Source organism: Hyperolius riggenbachi, chromosome 3 (genome assembly GCF_040937935.1).
Source record: "Hyperolius riggenbachi isolate aHypRig1 chromosome 3, aHypRig1.pri, whole genome shotgun sequence".
NCBI classification, from domain to species: domain Eukaryota; kingdom Metazoa; phylum Chordata; class Amphibia; order Anura; family Hyperoliidae; genus Hyperolius; species Hyperolius riggenbachi.
The window spans coordinates 399,529,189-399,549,114 of record NC_090648.1 but is presented as its reverse complement, the minus strand read 5'-3'; the positions used below and the strand labels follow the sequence as shown (position 1 = coordinate 399,549,114).

General features: G+C 49.0%; 1 protein-coding gene across 6 annotated transcripts in view; it reads left to right on the top strand.

Moving 5' to 3' along the window:
• The window catches only part of TENM2 (teneurin transmembrane protein 2), a 4,210,084-nt gene that overhangs the window by 2,523,022 nt on the left and 1,667,136 nt on the right, over positions 1 to 19,926 (top strand). The window lies entirely within an intron of this gene.

Below are 19,926 nucleotides of genomic sequence, written 5' to 3'. Positions count from 1 at the left end.
GGTAATTAACCCCGCCGCATCTAGCCGCTCAGCTGTGGCAATTAGAGCTAACTTGAATCACGAGTATCCACCGTTATTATTCGTGATTAATTTGTGGACAGCAAGCCTCCAACTAGCTCTGCCAACATGTAATGGCTACGCACATTTCTCAGTTTGGGCGGGGGGGGGGGGGCCCGGACTGATGATTTGTGAGGGGCCCCAAAATTTCTGATGGCGGCCCTGGCCATGTGCTCCCAACTCCTGCCTTATTCCCTTGTGCAGGAGGGGAGCGACATGCTTGCGCTCCTGATGTGTAGTGTTGGGCGAACAGTGTTCGCCACTGTTGGGGTTCTGCAGAACATCACCCTGTTGGGGTGATGTTCGAGTTCGGCCGAACACCTGATGGTGTTCGGCCAAACCGTTCGGGTTCGCCCAAACTACTAAATGCCCGGCCGAACAGGGCCGAACAGGACCCCTGTTCGGCCGAACAGTGCCCTGTTCGGCCGAATACCGCCCCCCTATGGGGTCGCAGGCATAAGGGGGGAGCATGCCCCGATCGCGGGGGGGGGGGGGGGGTTGGAAATTCCCCCCACCCCCTCCGCTAGCGCTCCCCCCTCTGCCCGCTTCCCCATAAAAAAGTTGGCGTAAAGTTAAATATTACCGGTGGTGGCTGCTGCAGTGGCTGGCTGGCAGTGGTGTGAATGAGGAGGAGGAGTCCGAGTATGACACGTTGAGGCCAGGCAGCGGGCGGTTCAGCGGTAGTACCCTTGTGGTACTTCCGCCCTTTCTCTGACCTCACGTCCTCTACGTGATGACGCATACGAGGGTACGCGTCACGCGTACCCTCGTATGCGTCATCACGTAGAGGACGTGAGGTCAGAGAAAGGGCGGAAGTACCACAAGGGTACTACCGCTGAACCGCCCGCTGCCCGGCCTCAACGCGTCATACTCGGACTCCTCCTCCTAGTCCTCACTCACACCACTGCCAGCCAGCCACTGCAGCAGCCACCACCGGTAATATTTAACTTTACGCCAACTTTTTTATGGGGAAGCGGGCAGAGGGGGAAGCGCTAGTGGAGGGGGTGGGGGGAATTTCCGACCCCCCCCCCCGCGATCGGGGCATGCTCCCCCCTTATGCCTGCGACCCCATAGGGGGGCTATATTGCGGCATGTTCGGGTCCCCATTGACTTGCATTGAGTTCGGGGTTCGAGCCGAACATGCCGAACATCTGGCCCATCCAGGTGTTCGCCCATCACTACTGATGTGTGCAGCCCCCGATTGGCCAATCCCCAGCCGATATTTTTTTTCACGCACGGCCATCCCTGTACTTCCCCGCTCTGTGATGGCCAATGTCGGGAGAGGGCTGGAGCACGCGGTGGGTCAACAGGTCCACGTCACCATGGTCTCGTGGAGCAACCGGTTTAGCACAGGCCGCTATCTGTCCTTCACCGCACATTGGGTCAGCTTGGTGGAAGGGGGTGAGGAGGGGGGAGCAGCATTGGGCACCCTCAGAGCAGCAGCAGCAGCAACAACGCAGTGGGTGGTGCCACCATGCAGGGTCAGCGGAATTGCAGCAGGTTCCTCTGATCCGCTTCCATCCTCCGGCACACCAGCCCAAACCCCCCGCCTCAGCAGCGCTGCTGGAATTGGTCAGCCTGGGGAAGACCAAACTGATGGCAAACCATGTCCTGGCCAAACTCCGAGAGCAGGAGAGGAATTGGCTGACCCCCAGAGGCCTCAGAGTCGGAGAGGTGGTGTCCGACAATGGGGCAAACCTGGTTGCTGCAATCAGCAGGGGAGACCTGACCCACATCCCCTGCCTGGCGCACGTCCTGAACCTGGTAGTCCAAAAATTCCTGCGGACCTACCAGGGGATGGACCGACTCCTTGAGGCGGCAAGGAAGGTTGTGCGTTATTTCCGGCACTCGGCTGCAGCCGTAGCGAACCTGGAAGAGGTGCAGAAGGAGCTGCACCTGCCACAGCACCGGCTCATAATCGATGTTCCAACTCGCTGGAACTCCACCCTGGCGATGTTGGAGCGTCTGGTTGAACAGAGGCAGGCTGTCAGCCAGTACGTTGCACGAGCAACAGTTGCCGCCATCACTGCAACTTGGCGTGCCGCCACCAACCTCCCGTCCATCATCTCCACGGAGGACTGGGGGCACATGCAGCAGGTGTGCTCAGTGCTGGCACCCATCCTGCAGGCCACCAACATGGTAAGCAGGGACCATGCAATGGTGTGCGAGTGGGTCCCTATGGTGTGTGTGCTGGACAGGGCCCTGTATGCACTGCTAGAAGAGGGAGCGGCAGCCTTGGACCAGCAGGAGCTGCAGGCAGCTTCACAGGCCACCTCTGAGGAGGAGGGCTTGGAGTTGGTGGAAGTCCCTGACCTTGCTGCTGATGAGGGGGAGCAGCAGAGCGCAGCTGGAGTGGTGCGGGGGTGGAGAGAGGATGAGGTGGAGGAGGCAGAGGATGAGGAGGACAGCACTGTCGGCTCTGGGGCTGCCGATGATGTGCCAGCAGACATGGCCAGACTCTTCCCAATGGCAGCGCAAATGCTGAGGTGCCTGCGCAAGGACCCAAGGGTCATCCAGATGAAGCAGAGGGAGGACATCTGGATCTGCATGATGCTGGACCCACGTCTGAAGGGGAAGCTCAGCCAGTTCCTGCCTGCAGGAGGAGACCGTGTGCAACAAATGAGGGATTTGCAGCTGTCCCTTGTTGAGCACTTGGAGGAAGCCTTCCCTCAGCAATCCACCCCCACTGTCCAGCCAGCACAGAGGCAGCAGCAGGTGCCTGCATCCACCAGCAGCATGCGCACGCGCACTACAGACCTGCTGTCTCTGACCAACGAGCTCTACATGAGTGTAGATCTGCCAGGGACTAGAGAGGAGGTGCCTGCAGCAGCATCCTTCTCCAGTCACAGACGGCGCTTGACCCGCATCGTGGCTGACTACATGGGGTCCTTCAGCAGGCTTGACAGCGTTGCCCCTGTTGATCCCATGGAGTATTGGGTCAAGCACCTGCCGATCTGGAGCGAGCTTGCGCAGTATGCCCTGGAAGTGCTCTCCTGCCCCCCTTCCAGCGTACTGTCAGAGCGTTGCTTCAGTGCAGCCGGTGGAGTCGTCACTGAGAAGCGATCTTGTCTGTCTCACAAGTCTGTGCACAGACTGACGTTTCTGAAAATGAACCAGGCTTGGGTGGAAGGTGAATTCCTGGCCCCTGTTGTCGGCGAGAGGGGGACATGAAGTGGCACACAGCCACACACACATTACACCTGCTGCTGCTGCTGTATTTCTTCCTGCTGTCTGTGTCTCCACTGCAAGGGAACACATTAAAAGGTGCTGCTGCCCATGCGCCACCAGCTATTTACGCTCAAAAATAGCTGCATTTCTGAAAAAAAAATGTAATAATTTTGTGTTATTATTTTAGAGGTGTCCGGGTTGAAAACTGTGCTGTCCCAATTGTGTATTGGACACAATGTGGGCTTCACGACCGCTGTCTGGAACCTCATGGTGTTCATTTACGGCCCTGGTACCACCACTAGGAACCTGGGCCTATTATGTCTTGCTGCCTGCCCTCCTGCCTGCTGCCAGTCTGCGACACACCTACCTTCCTCACGCTGCCTGCTACTGTATTTCCACCTGCTGTCTGTATGTTTCCCCTGCCAGGGAACACATTACAAGGTGCTGCTGCCCATGCGCCACCAGCTATTTACGCTCACAAATAGCTGCATTATTTTGAAAAAAAAATTTAAATTATTTTAGAGGTGTCTGGGTTGAAAACTGTGCTGTCCCAATTGTGTATTGGACACAATGTGGGCTTCACGACCGCTGTCTGGAACCTCATGGTGTTCATTTACGGCCCTGGTACCATCGCTAGGAACAAGGGCCTATTATGTCTCGCTGCCTGCCCTCCTGCTGCCTGCTGCCAGTCTGCCACACACTCATCCTCCTCACGCTGCCTGCTGTTGTATTTCCTCCTGCTGTCTGTGTCTCCACTGCCAGGGAACACATTACAAGGTGCTGCTGCCCATGCGCCACCAGCTATTTATGCTCAAAAATAGCTGCATTATTTTGAAAAAATAAAAAAAAATTAATTATTTTAGAGGTGTCCGGGTTGAAAACTGTGCTGTCCCAATTGTGTATTGGACACAATGTGGGCTTTACGACCGCTATCTGGAACCTCATGATGTTCATTTATGGCCCTGGTACCACCGCTAGGAACCAGGGCCTATTATGTCAGTCACATCACACTGCCTGACACACACTACTCCTCCTCCTGTAGCTGCATTGAGCTTCTGCTGTCTGTGTGCTGCTACCACTGCCAGGGAGAACAGAAGAAGAACTATTTTCTGCTGCCATCCACTCTCCTACCAGCTATTACCACACTACAATAGCTGCAACTACTTCCTCCTCCTGCTGATGTCTGTGTTTTACCACCACCAGGGTACACAGAAAAATGTGCTGTGGCTTGCAATGTGCCACTACCTATTATGCCATCAACACAAATATAACTATGGTGTTATTAAAGTAAAATATTTCCACAAATGAAGTAAAAAAACAATATTACAAAATAAAGGAAAACCAAGACACATAATATAATGATAGAGAGGAAAAGGAAGAAGAAGAAGATATAGAAGAAGAAGAAGATATAGAAGAAGAAGATGAAGAAGATATAGAAGAAGATGAAGAAGATATAGTAGAAGAAGAAGAAGAAGAAGAAGAAGAAGAAGAAGAAGAAGAAGAAGAAGAAGAAGAAGAAGAAGAAGAAGAAGAAGAAGAAGAAGAAGAAGAAGAAGAAGAAGAAGGAGAAGGAGAAGGAGAAGGAGAAGAAGAAGAAGAAGGAGAAGGAGAAGGAGAAGGAGAAGGAGAAGGAGAAGGAGAAGGAGAAGGAGAAGAAGGAAAAGAAGGAGGAGAAGAAGGAGGAGGAGAAGAAGGAGGAGAAGAAGGAGAAGAAGAAAGAGAAGAAGGAGAAGGAGAAGAAGAAGGAGAAGAAGGAGAAGATGATTTGAGTAGAAGAAGATATAGAAGAAAAAAAAGATGGTTTCATACATCATTGACCTCCAATACTAGTTTTAAAAGCTATTTAAGGCCAGCTTGAATATTTTACTCGAATACAGACTTGGATAGTGACGTCGGATATCCGAGTTCGAATCGGATATTCGATTAACTCGAATATCGAACTTCGAGTGAATTTGGATAGTTTACTATCCGAATTCGACCAAACTCGAATAGGATAATGAGGTATCCGATCAACACTAATGCCCGCCCCGAGGTAGTGACCAAAAATAGCAATACATGACTCAGGAGGACTTTTTGAGGCCCTAATTGTAATGAATCAACTTTAAATCCTTTAAAGGGAAACCGTTATGTAGGGCAAGTCTGCCATCCATTCAAGTGCAAGGTATGCACTGACTGCCAGGTATAATACAATGTGCAGTCACAGATGCAGTGAAAGGTATGCAGTGACTGCAAACAGCCATTTGTGTAGTGACGGCTGTGCTGGACTGGTGCGCACCATGACGAGAGTGCAGGTGACGGTGGCTTTACAGCCCATATGGTCGCCCGGCTGATGTAGCTGAATGACATAACAGTGACTGGTCCAGTTGATCAAATTTGGTCTGACCACAATGAAGCAACGACCTATTTATCTTTGGTGTGCCACCCCCACCCGAGACACTCCTATAGCTGGCGGTCATTGCTTCATTGTGATACGCAAGCCCCTTCACCGCGGCAAGGTAATGATCACGAAAGGGGATGGGCACATGTACATGCCTTTTTTTTTTGTTGCAGCCGCCCAGAGTGCAGCCAGAAAGATTAGGCAGGCATATACACGCACCAGAAAAATTAGTATAGCAGCCGCTGCTAGCAGCGGCCTAAAAAATTCTGGAATCCGCCTAGAGTCCTGGACCCTGTTGGTGGTGGCGGAGAAGGCAGTCAAGCGGCCTGCAGGCAGAGATGCTGTGTGTGGGGACTGACTTAGTCTTCGGTCATGCAGTAGCCCTCCGGGATCCATGCTTCATTCATTTTGGTAAAGGTGAGGTACTGAACACTGTCATGACTTAAGCGACTTCTCTTCTCAGTGACAATGCCTCCAGCTGCACTGAAGGTCCTTTCTGAGAGGACGCTTGCGGCAGGGCGAGAGAAGAGGGATGGCAAATTGGGACAGCTCTGGCCACAGGTCAAGCCTGCGCACCCAGTAGACCAAGGGTTCATCGTCTCTGCTCGCAGTGTCTACATCCACACTCAAGGCCAGGTAGTTGGCTACTGTAACGATTGTGGAACTTCCTCCATGATCAGCGCACAACGCGTGCGCTGATACGGCGGAAATCCTCCACAAGCGTATAATAGCAGGAACCCAGCAAAAGGTGCTACGCACCCGTAGAGGGAAATTCCTGTCGGCAGATGGCGCTGGGGAGTGCAGAGAAACCAATCCTCTGTACCTCCACAAATGCCAGACAGGAATTGTACGAAGCGCAGAACGCAATCGCAAGAGAAGCGATTGCGAATGAGAACGAGCAAAGGGACAGGTTGTATGTGTGTGCGCCAATCCAGTCGCCACCCCGCGACAGCGCACACACAACAGCAGATACGAAACAGAAACGCAACCGCAAGAAAGGCGATTGCCAGAAGTGACACAAGGCAGATCAGAACAGAATACGAGGATAGCAAAGGCACAGCAAATCATACAATGAGGAGATACGGAAAATAACAAACGCTAACTGAACGCATTCGCAACAGTGCACGCGTTCATGCGCAGTCTCCACGTGATAAGCACAATAGAGACAAGCAAGCCTAACTAACCATCGACAGACAAACATGAAACAGAGGACGCGAGCGCTTGCTTAACGGTTACCTCACCGAGCCTCCAGCAAGCGTTCGTAGCAGACAAGACAAACACACGAAAACAGGGACAAGCGAGAGATAGGATCCAGGAAGACAGAACAGAAGGATCCACAGCACTAGCGCAGGATGCCAGTGCGATCCAGGTAGACAGAACAGAAGGATCCACAGCACTAGCGCAAAGCGAGTGCGATCCAGGCAGACAGAACAGATTAGCAGACCAGAAGGATCCACAGCACTAGCGCAAGGCGAGTGCGATCCCGGAAGGCAGAACAGGAGGATCCACAGCACTAGCACAAGACGAGTGCGATCCAGGAAGACAGAACAGAAGGATCCACAGCACTAGCGCAGGATGCTAGTGCGATCCAGGTACAGATCAGAAGAGATAGCTGGTAGCAACCGCTGCACCAGCTATACTCCAAGAACAGAGATCAGAACAATTTCCTGTCGACCACCGCTGGGACAGGACAATCGCAACAGAACAAACAAAACAGATAAGCAATCCTAACTGCACTAGGGAAACCTGCCTAGCGCAGTTTCAGAAATTACTCTAAGCTGATCTTCAAACAAAGAGTAAGGCTGACACTCTTCCAGGAGTGTTTCACAGGAAGGAATCCTTATGACCAGCCAAGCATTGTGGGAAACACATAGTACTTATAGTACACGCCTCCAATGAATGTGGCCAGGCAATTTGCATGACAACGTATGCAAATTCCTCAGCAAGCACAAGCTGCAAAACTGACAGAAGCTCTCCTTTCCAGAGTCCTGCAGCATGCAAACCTAAACAAGGGTCAAAAAGCTGCCTGCCTCCACAGGCAGCTGAGCAGATCATTACAGCTACCTGCCGGTCCAGGCGTTGGTGGAGGGTGGATCCGGAAGGGCTACGGTAAGGCATTGGACTAAAGAATATCCGCATGTTCGACACCACCCAGAGATCGCTGGAGCGTCCTGTCCTTACCTGCATGGACTTGGGAGGAGGAGGATTACTGCCAGTGGTACCTTTATTGCGTTGTCTTGTCACATCACCCTTAAAATCATTGTACAGCATCATTGCTCAACAATACCACGGGAACGTGGAGCAGCAGAAGCCCCCTGTGACGGCTGCTGCGGTTGTTCTTCTGCCGCCGCCTCTTCCTCCTCCTCCACAGAAACACCTTCCTCATCCTAGTCTGACTCCTTTCCTTCCCCACACGACTCCTCCTCTTCCTCCTCCTCCCCCCTCTGTGCTGCCGCAGGTGTCGAGGAAACATCTGGTTCGGATGAAAATCGCTCCCACGAGTCCTCCTGCCGTAACTGTTCCTTTTCATGCTCCTCCACAGCTTCATCCACCACTCTACGCACGGCACGCTCCAGGAAGTAAGAGTAGGGGATCAAGTCGCTGATGGTGCCTTCAGTGCAACTCACCAGGTTGATCCCCTCCTCAAACGGCTTCATGGTCCTGCATGCATTTCGCATCAGTGTCCAGTGGTTGGGCCACAACATCCCCATTTTCCCAGATTGTGTCCTTATACTGTAATGATACAGGTACTGGGTGACAGCTTTCTCCTGGTCTAGCAGGCGAGAGAACATGACTAGGGTGGAATTCCAGCGGGTCGGGCTATCGCAAATCAGGCGTCTCACCGGCAAGTTGTTTCTCTGCTGAATGGCTGCAAAGCGTGCCATGGCCGTGTAAGACCGCCTGAAATGCCCACACAACTTCCTGGCCTGCTTCAGGACGTCCTCTAAGCCTGGGTACTTTGTGACAAATCTTTGCACGACCAGATTCAGCACATGTGGCATGCAGGGTACATGTGTCAGCTTTCCCAAATTCAATGTTGAAATGAGATTGCTGCCGTTGTCACACACCACATTGCCAATCTGGTGCGGGGTCAGCCATTGCTCCACCTCTTTGTTAAGAGCAGCCAGGAGAGCTGGTCCAGTGTGACTCTCCGCTTTGAGGCAAGACATGTCTAAGATTGTGTGACACCGTCGTACCTGGCATGCAGCGTAGGTTCTGGGGAGATGGGGCTGTGTAGCTGGAGAGGAGGAGATGGCAGCACCGCTCGAGTTCAACTGCCACTCAGCAAAGGAGGAGGAAGAGGATGACAGCGAAGAGGATGTGGCAGGAGGCCTGCCTGCAAGCCGTGGAGGTGTCACAAGTTGGTCCGCTGTGCAGCCATGTACTCCCTGCTTGCCATCAATCACCAGGTTGACCCAATGGGCTGTGTACGTAATGTAGCGGCCCTGCCCGTGCTTGGCAGACCAGGCATTCGTGGTCAGGTGGACCCTTGACCCCATGCTCTTCGCATAGATGACACCACTTGCCTCTCAACTGCACGGTACAGTTTGGGTATGGCCTTTTGTAAAAAATAAGTGCGGCCTGGTATCTTCCACTGCGGTGTCCCAATGGCCACAAATTTACTTAAAGCCTCTGACTCCACCAGCTTGTATGGTAATAGCTGGCGAGCTAATAGTTCCGCCACATCAGCTGTCAGACACCGGGCAAGAGGGTGACTGGCCGAAATTGGCTTCTTCCATTCAAACATTTCCTTCACGGACACCTGGCTACTGCTGTGGGCAGAGGAGGAGGAACCGCTCAAGGGCAGAGGCGGTGTGAAGGAGGGTGGCTGTGAAGGTTCAAGGGAGAAAGCGGATGAAGACGATGCACCTGAAGGAGGAAGAGGAGAAGGAGGGTGGTTTGTCTTTTGAGGGGTGCTGCTTTTCCTCAGGTGTTCTTCCCATAGCTGTTTGTGCCTTTTCTTCAGGTGCCTTCGTGAGGCACTTGTCCCTACGTGGGTGTTGGCCTTTCCACGGCTCAATTTTTGGAGGCAGAGAGAACAGATGGCTTTGCTTTTATCTGAGGTACACACGTTAAAATATCCCCCCCTGGGGTGATGGCACTATGGTGGCATCAACAGCTGACCTTGAAGAGCATGTTGGCTGGCTGGCCATAGCTGGTGATACATGGCGCTGGACACTGCCACCAGCTGTTTCTGATGACAAGCTCCCCCTGCTTCTTTTAGCAACTCGTCTCCTCCTACTCCTCTCTGGCTCCCCCTCTGATTTGTCCCCTTGGTCATCTTGTCTCTTAGGATCCCACGTGGCATCCGTATTATCATAATCATCATAATCATCCTCCCCAGCTTTGCTTGCCTCAGACACCTCATAAACTGCACCAACAGCAGGTACTTCATCATCCTCCTCACACGTTACGTCCATAGTGTCACCTAACTCAGACATATGAGGTGGTGTAACTTGCTTAGCGCCTTCATCTTGTTGTAACAATAATGCCTTTGAATCAGTTAATTCCCCACCAAATAACTCCTGCGAAGTGTCAAATGCAGATTTCCTTCACGGACACCTGACTACTGCTGTGGGCAGAGGAGCAGGAACCGCTCAAGGGCAGAGGCGGTGTGAAGGAGGGTGGCTGTGAAGGTTCAAGGGAGAAAGTGGATGCAGACGATGCACCTGAAAGAGGAAGAGGAGAAGGAGGGTGGTTTGTCTTTTGAGGGGTGCTGCTTTTCCTCAGGTGTTCTTCCCATAGCTGTTTGTGCCTTTTCTTCAGGTGCCTTCGTGAGGCACTTGTCCCTACGTGGGTGTTGGCCTTTCCACGGCTCAATTTTTGGAGGCAGAGAGAACAGATGGCTTTTCTTTTATCTGAGGTACACACGTTAAAATATTTCCAAACCGCTGAGCCCCCCTGGGGTGATGGCACTATGGTGGCATCAACAGCTGACCTTGAAGGGCATGTTGGCTTGCTGGCTATAGCTGGCGATACATGGCGCTGGACACTGCCACCAGATGTTTCTGATGACAAGCTCCCCCTGCTTCTTTCAGCAACTCGTCTCCTCCTACTCCTCTCTGGCTCCCCCTCTGATTTGTCCCCTTGGTCATCTTGTCTCTTACAAAACAAACACAGAACATTTATATCGCGCTTTTCTCCTGGCGGACTCAAAGCGCCAGAGCTGCAGCCACTAGGACGCGCTCTATAGGCAGTAGCAGTGTTAGGGAGACTTGCCAAAGGTCTCCTACTGAATAGGTGCTGGCTTACTGAACAGGCAGAGCCGAGGTTCGAACCCAGGTCTCCTGTGTCAGAGGCTGAGCCCTTAACCATTACACTATCCAGCCAGGATCCCACGTGGCATTCGTATCATCATAATCATCATAATCATCCTCCCCAGCTTTGCTTGCCTCAGACACCTCATAAACTGCACCAACAGCAGGTACTTCATCATCATCCTCACACGTTACGTCCATAGTGTCGCCTAACTCAGACATATGAGGTGGTGTAACTTGCTTAGCGCCTTCATCTTGTTGTAACAATAATGCCTTTGAATCAGTTAATTCCCCACCAAATAACTCCTGCGAAGTGTCAAATGCAGCGAATGTGGTGCTTGTAGTAGCGCTGGTGGCTGCGGAAGATGAGGTGTTCTGTGTTAAATAGTCAACCACGTCCTTAAAATCTTGGGAGTTGATGGGATGTGCCTTCTTCTGAGCACTGTACTTTGATCCAAGGCAGCACGAAATCACGTCAGCACAACCTCGAATAGATCTTGGGTGGCCTGCCTCTGGGTCTGCTCCTGCCTCTGCCTCTACCTGTTTTGTCCATACCGGGGGGGGGATGAAGTGAAAGGTATGCACTGACTTGACTAATACAATGTGCAGTCACACAGGTGCAGTGAAAGGTATGCAGTGACTGGTATTATAATATAATGTGCAGCTGTCACACAGGTGCAGTTAACAGGTATGCACGGACTGGTATATTACACAGCGTGCAGTCACACAGGTACTGCAAACAATTATGCAATGACTGGTATTACAAATTTGCAGCTGTCACACACAGAGGTACCGTGAACAGGTGCAGTGACTTGTGGTATATAACACTGCGTGCGCGTAGGTAGGTGGGTAGGTAGGTAGGTGCACTGAACAACAACAGGGGTAGGTATGCAGTAATTGTTATTACAAATGTGCTGCTGCCTGTCACACACACAGGTACCCTGAAAAGGTGCGGTCACGTAGGTAGGTAGGTGCACTGAACAATAACAGGTGGATATGCAGTGATTGTTATTACAAATGTGCAGCTGCCTGGCACACACACAGGTAGTCACTGAATGTGCTGGGCCTGGCAGTGGCACCGTAGGAATTACCAAGGCTGTAAATGCAACACAAGTGTCTGTGGGACGGACCGTCTGAGGAAGCCCGTGGGGCGGGCGATACTAGTCACGGAAACGAGCCATGAGTGACGTCACCCGCTGCGCGTCTTGCTAGCGCATGGATCCGGATTAGCGTGGACGGGGAGCTCTTGTGAGAAGGGGTTGAGAGGAGTGGCGAGCAGTGGCCGGAGGAATCCTGAGGAGTCCACAGGAATACATGACTGTCCCAAGGAGGTGGTGAGAGCCCTCCGGGCAATGTGATCAAATGTGTATGAGATCTGGGCTGAAGAGGTTGCAATTTATGCTGAACGCTGCCCTGTACAATCACATAGGCTTTTGCTTGCTGTGGGAAACACTAACGGACTAACACCTGGGGGGCCCCCTATGCATGGATTAACCTTACTGCATGCCTAACTCCACTCCCCCTGAGCTCGTCCTTGGAACTCAATTGCTATTTGAGGGCTTTATATGTTGGAAAGTGTGAATCATCAACCTGGAGGAAACGGGGACTATTCACTATTTGCCTTATAGCATTAACCACGCAAGTTGGATCTGAAACTACAGCCCACACACATCTAATGAACATTGCAGTTGCAATTGAAATAACTCCCGGGAGTGTACCTTCTGAGTGTGTGGGATGATTGTGAGTGCAGTGTGAGTGACATGGCAGGCTATGTATGCCAGGTTTAAATACACTCAAAGGCTCGGTTTTATGGGGGTAATGGGGGACTTTGTATGCAGACATTAAATAAATTAAATGTGTTTATATGAGACTGAGTGATACAGTTTTTTAGTTGAGAGGTAGAGATGGCTTTTTTTTTTATATCATCTAAGCATTCAAGATCTGAGAGGAGATTATTGTTTAGTCTCCATTTATAAAATTATTTAGTCTGCTTTGTGAAGTATACGGAACACGTCACAGGTGCATGGTCAGTCAAAATTCTAGGTTGTATTTCGCATTGAGGACAGTGGTCTAGTAGTCTATGAGAGATAAAGATGTGGTCTAGCCTCGAGTAAAATTTGTGTAACCCAGAAAAGAAGGTATAATCCCGCTCAGTTGGGTGCCGGGTTCTCCAGATATCAATAAGTTTGAATTGTCTGAGACTGTTTTGGATTTTGGTTAGGAGATGTTTGGATAAAACTGCACGATTTGTGGTAGAATCTTTTCATGGTGATAGATATACACTGTATGTTTAGATCAGCTCCTAGAATAATGTGTCTTTCTGCAAATTTTGTAAGTTTCTCTAAATATGTTACGTGTACAGAGCCCTATTTATTATTGGGTAAATACATATTTGCTAGTGTGAAGATTTCATTATCACGGATGAGTTTGAGGAAAAAGGATCTCCCTGACTGGTCTATCAGCGTGTCTATAATGGTATGTGGGAACGCTTTATGGAGGCCTATCGATACTCCTTTAGATTTCAAATCTGGGTTGGTGCTATGATACCATGTGGTAAAGCATTTGGTTTCAGAGGTATGTGTCCTGTTTTGAATTTAGTTTCTTGAAGGAATATACTAGAAGTATGAATTTTATGTAACTGGTATAGGATTTGTGCCCTTTTATTAAGCTGATTTAGTTCGTTGGCATTCCAGGTAATAGCGGTTAGTTTACCCATTATCATATATATGTTATTTGTACATTTGTAAGTCCGCCAGAGCTCGAGGACAGGGGAGGAAAATTAGTAAAAGAGGAAAGATGGAAGAAAGACAGGATGAAAAGGAAAATTAGAGGAGTTAACATGTGAAGGCAAAAAGAAAGAAAACACAATAACAATGTATTATTGGTAATAAGAAAAAGGACTATAGTAGGTCCTTAAAATCAAACCAGTCTCCGGGAAACCCAATATGTGGGTGATTCTGGTGAGACGAGGAGATCAATGGAGAAGTTGAGTCAGGTCCATGTGAGCCTAGATCAGCCCTTTTTACAAAGTAGTAATGGTTAGCAGGGAAGAGAGGGTTGTAAACGAGCGATGTGTCATTGTCCTGGATAATGGGGGCATGGGGGTACTATTTTTCGCCCCATGTCTCCTTCCTTTCCTCCAGTGTCACAGGCAAATAAGGTTTGGTCATGAGGTGTTAAAGAAAGCTGAGGGTGAGGGACACCTGGTGGTATTCTGGATCATACCAGGGCTTAGAAGATTTTGGGGTTGATTGCAGATTGTGATTTAGGTGGGAAGTTGGGTAGTTTGGAATATTGCGTCTTACGCTGAATGAGTACATATATTCGGGAAAAGGGCAAGTGCATGTTATATTGCTATTATTATATCACAAATTAGTAAAAATAGAAAATGTAGGAAGGATTCGCTTCCTATAGGAGGCAGTTATCATGATGGATCCGATCACATCTAGCTAAATTTTAACACAACAAAAACAAAAAGAAATCCAGCAGCAGTAATCACATAAATGATAAGTCAATACTAGTAAGTAAACTCGTAATTGTACATATTAATAAATAAATGTAGTCATATATGTGACCCATAATTACATGAATATCAAAGATTAAGTGGATCAAATCCATTGTAGATCTTGTAGAGCTACTGTGATATCTAGGTTGGGGATTGTGGTTTCTGTGGCATTCACCCATTTATGCCAGATTTTATCACATTTTTTTAACTGATTGCGTTATTGATATGTTAGTTTATATAACGGAAGGGCTGTATTAACAAGTTTTTTCCAATCTCTAAGTGCGGGAACTGTATGCATTTTCCATCTTAAGGTAATGGCTTTCCTTGCGTAACGTAGGAGAATTCGAATTAGCGTTATTTTACTTGCATTACAGGCTATATCTCCCACAATTCCCAACATGCATAGCTTTAGATCCATATGTACTGGCAGCTGTAGAGTGTCTCTTAAAAAATCTATTCCTGATTTCCATTACTCATTGACTAGTGGACAATCCCATACACAATGGATAAATCAGTGTTAGGTGCGTTACACTTGAAACAGTGACCAGTATATGTTGAACCCAATTTTGCTAATTTCAAAGGAGTAAAATATGCTTGATGGAACCATTTTACATTTATTAGTTTGTCATGTGAGGCTATAATGGCTTTATTAAAGAATTCCGTATATTCAGACCAGTCCTCCTGTGTAATATCTGGATTGATTGCCAACCATCTATTTCTAGAAGCTTGCCATTTCCCTTCAGTGTCCTCCCCTTGTAGTAAATCATCCCAGTTCACCAAACTTAGTGCCTGCCTGAGTTGATTGAACTTTGCTTTTCTAAAATTCATAGTTTTAGTGGTCCCGCTGCACCGCGGCCTAACAGTCACCAGATCAAATGTTATCATGTTGTGATCACTATTTCCCAAATGTTCTTGAACCTGCAAATTTGATACATTATTTGGTCTATTAGAAATGATCAAATCCAGTAACGCATTACCCCTAGTTGGTTCCGCTACCATTTGAGTCAAGTAATTGTCCTGTAGTGATGCCAGAAATCTGCTGCTATTACCAGAATGGGTAGCCTCAATACTCCAGTCAATGTCTGGAAAGTTGAAGTCACCCATAATTATGACCTCATTTTTACTTACAGCTTTTTCAATCTGCTGTAGTAATTGCAGTTCGGTGGTGGCCTGTACCTTACCCCAATAAGCAATTGTCAACCTTTATTTCCACCATGAATATTTCATGGCTTTCATCATCCATCCATGTCTCGGTTATTCCCACAATGTCATAGCCTTTGTCAATCAGAATGAACTCCAGTTCATCCATTTTATTTGCAAGGCTCCTAGCATTGGTTACCATGCACTTTATATTTTTTACCACCACATTTTCCAATTTTGGTTACATGAAATGGGCTACTTGAAGTCTTACCAACCTCCTTACTCTTTACACTGTCCCCACCCCCCTCTCCACCCCCCATAATGTTAGGCTCCCACTGTCTTTTTACCTTATCTTGTCTACATATTGAGACTTTACCCTCCCGCCTCCCCCCAGATCCTAGTTTAAAATCTCCTCCAACTGTTTTGCCATCTTCTCCCCCAATGCAGCTGCACCCTCCCCATTAAGGTGCAGCCCATCCCTGCTGTAGAACCTGTAACCATCTTAATAATGCATATACTACCACATATATTTAAAGGTAAGGAAGACTATTTTTTAGCTTCAGTTCTACCAGTTCTAGTAACGGTACAAGGTTTGTTTCTATGAAGGAATTCTGGGCTGATTTATCCAGATTCCTAGATATTTAAACTCTTTCATGATTTGTAGTTGTGAATGTTTAGTGATTATCTGGTGATCAAAGTTTGAGAAAACGCGGAAAAGCCGCCGCGTGTACTCAGAACAAGGCGGCTGATTCCGCGTCCTACGCGGCGGTCTGCACGCGTAGGCCTACATCTAGTAGTATGGCCGAACGCGGAGAAACCGCCGCATGCTGTGATAGCGGTGCGGCGGATTCCGCGTCCAGCGCGGCGAGTGCTTTGCAACACATGTCTGATGTGGCTGGGACTAATAGTCCACACAGGTTCAGAAGGACGCGCGCGTGGAGAGGCAGAACCTTTATGACAGCCAGAAGGGAGTCAGCTGACCAAGCCGGTCAGCTGACAATTCCACCACTTCCCATTGGTCCAGCACTTAGGGGAGGCGCTGGAGAGCTCCTTGCTATATATACTGGGTGCTGGTCATTCTCTGGTTGTCTGCCGTTGCGATCACTACGTGGTAGCACTCAGACCTGTTTGTCAGAATCTGTGTTATTCTTTAGACTAGTTCCAGGGTGTTGATGACTACGGAGCTCACACCTAAGTCTAGGAATTAGCTTAACCATCCTGTTATACTTCAGTCTAGTTCCAGGGTGTTGATGATCAAGGAGCTCACACCTATAGATTAGACATTGTTGAATTAATTGTTATGACCTTCTGCTTTCCTGACCTCTCTTCTGATTTCTGATTTGGTACTTTGCTATATCTGTCACTCCGTTGCCAAAACCTTGCTTGCCTTAGGATTCCGAGTCTGTCTCCTCCCTCTGTACCTAATCTGTCTGTCTGTTGCCGACCTGGCTTGTCCGACCTCGAGAACTATCTCCTCTGTTTAGAGATAGTTCACAGATCTGTCAGTGACACTCCACCATTAGTGTCACTCACACTCTGGTCCTTCCCAGTCTCAGCCTGTCTCCTCCCCTTGGGGAGCCTCAGGCTTTTGGAAGGAAACCTGTTCTTTGGGCAGTATCTCTACTGCCTTGCACCCTCTATACGGGTGCTCTCCTCAAAGTATTACTGTTGCACCAAACACTCATATTACTCAGGTGTCCAGAGGTTAGCGATATATATTTGATTATCGGTGATACTGCAGATCATCAATAATCAGGTATATATCTGCTTTCTCGGTGATACTGCAGATCACCGATAATCAGATTCTCTCTGTGTTACACTGATTGTTACACAAAGGAGTCCAGAGGGAACCAAACTGATTTAGTCCAGTTAACCCCCTTGGCGGTATGAAAAATACCGCCAGGGGGCAGCGCAGCAGTTTTTTTTTATTTATTTTTTTTAAATCATGTAGCGAGCCCAGGGCTCACTACATGATAGCCGCTGCTCAGTGGCATCCCCCCGCCCGCTTCGATCGCCTTTGGCGATCTCCGATCAGGAAATCCTGTTCAAAGAACGGGATTTCCTGGAGGGCTTCCCCCGTCGCCATGGCGACGGGGCGGGATGACGTCACCGACGTCAGCGACGTCGGGACGTCATTGGGAGACCCGATCCACCCCTTGGCGCTGCCTGGCACTGATTGGCCAGGCAGCGCAGGGGTCTGGGGGGGCGCGCCGCACCGGATAGCGGCGATCGGGCGCGCGGCGGCGATCGGGGTGCTGGCGCAGCTAGCAAAGTGCTAGCTGCGTCCAGCAAAAAAAAATTATGTAAATCGGCCCAGTAGGGCCTGAGTGGCACCCTCCGGCGGCTTACCCCGTGTCACACACGGGGTTACCGCTAAGGAGGTTAATAGAGAGACCTGAGATTTTATAGAATGTTGCGTATACTGACAGCACAGCCTCGAGAAAGGGGCCTGGATCTGCCAAGTAAACTAACATGTCGTCTGCGTATAGGGAGATGCGTTCCTCGAGCTTGTTTATTTTGAGGCCTTGAATTGTTGGATTAAGGCGAATGGCTTGGGCAAGGGGCTCAATGGCAATGGCAAATAGAAGGAGCGATAATGGGCAACCTTGTCGTGTTCCTCTAGCGAAAGTGAATAGGGGAGATATTAAGGAATTAATACGGATTTTTGCCTTTGGTGCGTTATATAGGATTTTGAACTATTTTTGAAAAACAGGCCCGAATCCAAAGCGTTGTAAAACAGCTTTCACAAATGGCCACTCTAGGGAATCAAATGCTTTATTGACGTCTAAGGATAGTATTACTCTGGTTCCAGAGTTGACATGTGGGTACTGTAAGTTAGAGAATAAGCGTCTAATATTAAGTTTAGTAGAGCGTCCAGGAATGAAGCCAGTTTGGTCTGGGTGTATGATTGAGGTTATGCATTTGTTAAGTCTGGTGGCTAGGATTTTAGTGAGTATTTTAATATTGGTATTAACCACCCGGGCATTCTATTAAATGCGCCAGGGTGGCTGCTCCGCAGTATTTTTTGACTTTTTTCTCTTAAAATCATGTAGCTAGCCTAGCGCTAGCTACATGATGCCCCCTCCCTGCGGCGTCCCTCTCACCCCTTCGATCACCGCCGGCGTGTATGCCCATAAGGTAATCCCGTTCTGAACGGGATTTCCTTTAGGGCTTCCCCCGTCGCCATGGCGACGAACGGACTGACGTCATCGACGTCGTGACGTCACAGGGAGTCCCGATCCACCCCTCAGCGCTGCCTGGTACTGATTGGCCAGGCTGTGCACGGGGTCTCGGGGGGGGTTGTAACGCGGCGGGTAGCGGCGCATCGGCGGTGAGCGGCGGTGATCGTCACTAACACGAAGCTAGTTAAGTGCTAGCTGCGTGTTTTAAAAAATAATTAAGAAAATCGGCCCAGCAGGGCCTGAGCGGTGCCCTCCGACGGTTATGGATGAGATGAGCTCGTCCATACCGCCGAGGTGGTTAATAAGTGAGATGGAACGGTAAGGGTCACAAGAGAGGGGATCTTTATTGGGTTTAAGGATAAGAGTGATAAGGGCTTCGTACATGGATACAGGGAGTGTACCGGTCATAAAAATATGTTGAAAAAGGAAGAGCAGGTGTGGGACCATCGATGATTTATTTTTTGTATATCACTCAATGGGAATACCGTCTGGGCCTGGCGCTTTGTTGTGTTTAAAAGAGATAGTGACAGTTATTTCTTGAGAAGTGATGGGGGCGTCTAAGAGCTTAGCCTCAAAGTTGGCAGATCCGGATCCCTCAAAAAGTTATCGATTTCCTGCCCCCCATCAACAGCTTTAGCAGAATATAAATTTTTATAGAAGTTAGTAAAAGTGGCGGCTATCTCATGGGAGGAGGTACAGTGGCTTGCAAAAGTATTCGGCCCCCTTGAAGTTTTCCCCATTTTGTCATATTACTGCCACAAACATGAATCCATTTTATTGGAATTCCGCGTGATAGACCAATACAAAGTGGTATACACGTGAGAGGTGGAACAAAAATCATACATGATTCCAAACATTTTTTACAAATCAATAACTGCAAAGTGGAGTGTGCATAATTATTCAGCCCCCTTTGGTCTAAATGCAGTCAGTTGCCCATAGACATTGACTGATGAGTACTAATGACAAAATACAGTGCACCTGTGTATAATCTAATGTCAGTACAAATACATCTGCTCTGTGACGGCCTCAGAGGTTGTCTAAGAGAATATTGGGAGCAACAACACCATGAAGTCCAAAGAACACACCAGACAAGTCAGGGATAAAGTTGTTGAGAAATTTAAAGCAGGCTTAGGCTACAAAAAGATTTCCAAAGCCTTGAACATCCCACGGAGCACTGTTCAAGCGATCATTCAGAAATGGAAGGGGTATGGTACAACTGTAAACCTACCAAGACAAGGC